This window comes from Dermacentor silvarum, chromosome 2, assembly GCF_013339745.2.
Source record: "Dermacentor silvarum isolate Dsil-2018 chromosome 2, BIME_Dsil_1.4, whole genome shotgun sequence".
Lineage (NCBI taxonomy): Eukaryota > Metazoa > Arthropoda > Arachnida > Ixodida > Ixodidae > Dermacentor > Dermacentor silvarum.
The window spans coordinates 166910738-166916148 of NC_051155.1; the positions used below are offsets into that span (position 1 = coordinate 166910738).

The following is a 5411-nucleotide window of genomic DNA, read 5'->3' on the forward strand; positions in this document are numbered from 1 at the left end:
CTAGATCCAGGGACCCGATACTTGCAAAGCGCCGGTCGTGTCACCTGTTGGTCATCTTGGGCAGTAAAACCGGGAAGGTGCGAGGTGCCGGCGGATGTACGTTTTTCCCGATATTGTGCGGTGGCCACTGTATACAGATCAGTGGGATAGGCTACATTATGAAATCTGAAGCCGAGAAAATAGTTATATGCTTAACTTTGTTACTCATATCGCACACCGCTAACGTGTTACTCATACCGCACACTGCATGTTAAATATACGGGGGGGGGGGGGGGGGGGGGAGAAACACCCCCTCATTTTAGCCTCGAAAGGTTGGCGCATATCATGCCCTGTTAGGCATTCCTTAACCCATTGCTGTTGTAGTCCACTGGCTCTTGGTACTAGTGATGTAGTGGTGGCGCTGCCTTGTTTAAATATAATTTATCTGCTCATCCAAGCACCAACAGATGACCAGTGCGAGGCGAAGTGGACAAGCCCAAGACCTGAGGACCAGCTAGGGCTGGTGAACAGGCCTAAATAGGCTTACAACACAGGGCCACGGCTACCTAGATTAGGGTGGCCGCCGACTTCGGGCGTTAGCAGCTTGGTCTCCGTAGTAAAGTTTATTCACTCAGTCATCCGCTTTCTTGGTCCGTCAGTTTAGCATGGCTTACTTTCACAGTCAAGAACATGGTTGTTACTAAATAGGCCATTATCGTCAAGCACTCGCGTGATGTCGAAAGCGGGACACGCTTCACAAAACGAGAGTAAGAGAAAAAGAAAAGAAAAGAACAAACAAACAAACAAACAAACAAACAAACAAACAAACAAACAAACAAACAAACAAACAAACAAACAAACAAACAAACAAACAAACAAACAAACAAACGATGCGTGCAATGGTGCTTACTTTCATCCTATGCAGCGCAAGTGCAGTCTCACGCAATGTTCTTGTTTCTCCATCACAACGGCCACAGCTTGAGATCTGGTTCAGTCCTCAAATTTATGCAGTACACCTTTCACAAGCTAAGCCTAAATGCAAACATAAAATCAGGTGGAGAATGCCGTGAGACGTCTACAGCGGTTGCACACAAACATGTATGACATGTATACATCTAAGGGTTCTGTACCTCTTGAGTCGCAGTGTCACAAACAGATTCTGAAGTATCGGCTAAGAGCGGGCACACATCCAGTGGCACAAACTCAATGGCTACATCATGGAAAAGCAAGTTAAATGTATGTTGAGTTAATGTAAAAGTAAATCGAGTAGTAAATTGCATGTAGCACTAAAAAAAAAAAAAAAAAAGGGGGGGGGGATTTCCCGTGCCAAAACTGCGATCTGATTATGAGGCACGCTGTAGGGGCGGGGGTGTGGGGGTGGACACCTGGAGTTTATGAACACCTGGGGGACCTTTAACGTGCGCCCGATGCTCGTGCGTTCTTGCATTTCACCGCCATCGAAATGAGACCGCCGAGGCCGGGATTTGATCCCGCGACCTCGCTGCTTAGCAGCCCAACACCATAGCCGCTAAGGCACAATGACTTCTAGCACGTAGCATTATGTGGTAGGTTATGTTTATTGTATTTTCATTCATTTTGTTTTCCTGTTAAGTATTACTTTATACTGATTCACAGTTCATGTCTTGTTCTTGTTCTTCGCGTTTTCTTTCTCTGTCTCAGTAGATATGAATTTCTTATATAGGGTTTGCTGTGTAAACACAATTGATTGCTCGTACTCCCATATTCTAATTAGACCCCCTACTTGCCTTTGGCTATGGGTCTAACCAGTGCTGCCTATTTTCACGTACTGTAATCAATAGAACGTGTAATAAAGAAGAAGAAAGAATACATCAATCGAATCCGTTGAATATAACACGCTATTCCATTAAGAGGTCGGTGACCTTTAGAAATACCCATGATCTGACATTGCATGTTCAGGTTTTATGCAGGAACTATTTATTATTTATTACGCAGAAGCAGAGGTTCGCTCACTAGCAGCACTTTGTCGGTCAGCACACCGCGGTCATACAAGCCCGTAGCTTGCTGGCGCTTGCATTCGGTGCACATATATAGCGCCCAACAAGGAAGGATAAGGCAAGGAAAGCCTCCCTTTGTAAATGTAGGGAGGCAACCGAAACGGGCGGGATGGGGAGGTTTCTGTTCAGCTACCTTGCATATACATACACCGGAGGATGAGGTTAAGGTGACACGGCGCACTTGCTTGCATAAAGGTGACGCTCTATAGCATTGCTAAAGCTGCGGTCCAAACCTAGTGCCCCCCCCCCCCGTGTATGCTATACCGTTCTCCAGACTTTAGCAGGGTCACACATGACGTAATTAGATTACGTGCACCGATTGGTCAAACAGCCGGCGGCCGCAGACACCACCCAAACACACAGTGCGTGCGCTTTCAACGAGCTGTGTGTGTGTGTGTGTGTGTGTGTGTGTGTGTGTGTGTGTGTGTGTGTGTGTGTGTGTGTGTGTGCGTTCTTCTTTTTTTGTGTTACATTTATACGTTAGCTAACACGCAAGGTTGCGTCACTCTACGGAGAACTTATAAAGCAATGACTGGCGTAGACACGCACACGTCGCTGCACGGTAGCGCCAAATACAATACACTCGAGCCACTGTTGTATACGCGGAAGAAACGCCCGGGTGGCCGTCGGCGATTTTCTTCCATGGGGCGCGCGGCATGTCGTTTCCTCCAAACCGAGTCCTGCACTGCGGAGCTGCTTCCACGAAATAGCTTTCCTGCAAATTCAGCGAGCCATTTATCTCGGTACACCTGCTCAATGATCGCACCGTTGCGAGCGCACCCTGGACCCCAGCGCGCGGGGCTCAGCTGTAGCTTCGAAGCGAAAGCGTCGCAAAGTCGAGCGCACCAACGAAGTTGTATAGCAGGCGGTAGGAGACGCCGACTAGACGGACAGCCGGCAAGGGATGGGCTCCCAGAAACGAGATTAAGAAATAACGAAGAAACAAAGGAAAGAGGCGAGTATCCACGGAAAGGCGTCGTACAGTATACCCGCTCGCAGGAAAAGGGCAGCGGCAGCAGCAGCAGCGGGGCGACCTATTCGATCAGGTGCAGTTCCTGGGATGAAGGCGAGACCGATCGAACTTTCGGATCTCGGAACACGCGCCTCGTATACGAGGGTTCTATAGAACCCGTGCCGGAACCGTGGGTTCTGCTATCGGGAGCGGGACTCTCCCGATATCATCGCCGGTGAACGAGGCTGTTGCCTCCGCCGCTACCTTGTAACGGGAACATATAGGGAATGGGCCTTTCCTGGGATCCCTGCCGCAACCTTTTTATTTTCCTCGAAATATAGATTTTTTTTTTAACGCTGAGAAGCGTACTCGCATGGCAGTCAATAAGAATGCGCAAAAAAGCCCGGCTTCTCTCTTGACTACGCGCGCGTTCTCTGAGCGCTAGTCCGGGCGCGCGCATCAATCAATCAATCGATCAATCAATCAATAACAGTACACTAACGATTAGGCAGGTCGCGGGATCAAATCCCGGCATACCAACCCTATAATACATGTAACCTGGGAGTGCACTATAGGCACTCTTTAGCTACTCTTTAGCTACTCTTTAGCCGTCATGTTCCGCAAATCTCTTTACTCTCTTCAGTGTCGACCGCGTTGTCAGTAAGTTGAGGAGTGTGTGAACTTTCGGGGAGCCGATCCTTGTCACATTAGACTAGAGCGCCCGTCGCGTTTAGCGCGAGAGCTCCTCTCCTTATTGAATGGCCTGTCATTTTGCCTTCCAGATCTCCCCCTTCCCTTTTGCATACCGCAGCATCTATTGTTTTGATATTTTCCAGGTAAAATGCAAATGTGTGGCTGTACAGACTTATGGTTAGCCTTGGCGACTTGCCTTGGTAGGACAAATTGCCAGCTCTATATAAGCGTTGTCGTCCGCTGTCCTGTGGTTTGCGAAGGGGCGCTCGAGAGAGATTGACAGAGAATGCCCGGGCATTCTATCTGCAACTGCACAAAACTGAAGACTATAAAAAGCGCAGCCTCATGCAAATATTAGGCCAGTGGTTTCTTTAGGCTTATGAGAAAGTCCAGGCAGGTGGGCCACGACACAGCCGCGATATTCTGCACATATTAGCGTACATTAGCGGCGCTCTTCAGTCACTGGGAAAACGGTACCAGTGATCGCCAGCGCCCACCATACGCACCGCTTTAGATGCGATTAGCATTCTTTGCATACTTCATCTATCTATCTATCTATCTATCTATCTATCTATCTATCTATCTATCTATCTATCTATCTATCTATCTATCTATCTATCTATCTATCTATCTATCTATCTATCTATCTATCTATCTATCTATCTATCTATCTATCTATCTATCTATCTATCTATCTATCTATCTATCTATCTATCTATCTATCTATCTATCTATCTATCTATCTATCTATCTATCTCTAACGCCATATCATAATAAGCCAACAAACAGAGACACCAAGGACAACATAGGGGAAATTACTTGTACTTACTAATTGAATTAAAAAAATGATAAATTAATGGAAATTAAAGTCGATCAAAAAACAACTTGCCGCAGGTGGGGAACGATCCCACGTCTTCGCATTACGCGTGCGATGCTCTTACCATTGAGCTTCCGGGGCGCCGTTTTCCCATCCACTGTCTGGGGTATTTATGTTTTTACAACTAACCAGTTGCCTTCACCCAAAAAGATCACGTACTCGGGACGCCTAGGCAAAAAGGATGTACCACATCCGCCTCCAAGGTTTGCGAGTGGTGGCGCTGGCTAACACTCCCAGGGTTAGTTGTAGTAGTAAAACATAAATACCCCAGAAAGTGGATGGGAAAACGGCGCCGCGGTAGCTCAATGGTAAGAGCATCGCACGCGTAATGCGAAGACGTGGGATCGTTCCCCACCTGCGGCAAGTTGTTTTTTGATCGACTTTAATTTCCACTAATTTATAATTTTCTTTAATTCACTTCGTAATTAAGTCCAAGTAATTTCCCCTATGTTGTCCTTGGTACCGTCGTCTTACTCCATTTGTCTATACTCACTTGAGCCACTGCGTATGTCCTCGCGGTCGTGAAGCCGTCGTGGTCGTTCCATCGACGTCATGCCGTCATCTTAGTTTGAGAGATGCTCCGCCTACTAACAAGGGGAAGCGCAATAGCGGCTTTGGGACTGGCGACGAAGGATGAACTTCAACAATGGCAAGACATCACTCATACATTCGGATCAAAATAACGAAGAGTTTGAAAGATATTTGCATTGCAATGACGTTGAAGAGATTGGAAACTATTTGAATGGTGGGAAACTCGTTGCGAAAAATTTACCAGGCTGTCTCCGTCCAAAATATCCTTCGTATAGCAGCCACCAGAGGGAATCAATGATAGCAGTTCCAGTACAACTGGTTCAATTTTTCAAGATAGTTACAG

General features: G+C 47.0%; 1 non-coding gene across 1 annotated transcript; it reads left to right on the plus strand.

Annotated features, from left to right (window-relative positions):
* Nucleotides 1-4828: 4828 nt before the first annotated feature.
* Trnat-cgu (transfer RNA threonine (anticodon CGU)) lies at nucleotides 4829-4900 on the plus strand. The gene has a single exon. It is a non-coding gene; the product is annotated as a tRNA-Thr (tRNA).
* Nucleotides 4901-5411: the final 511 nt, after the last annotated feature.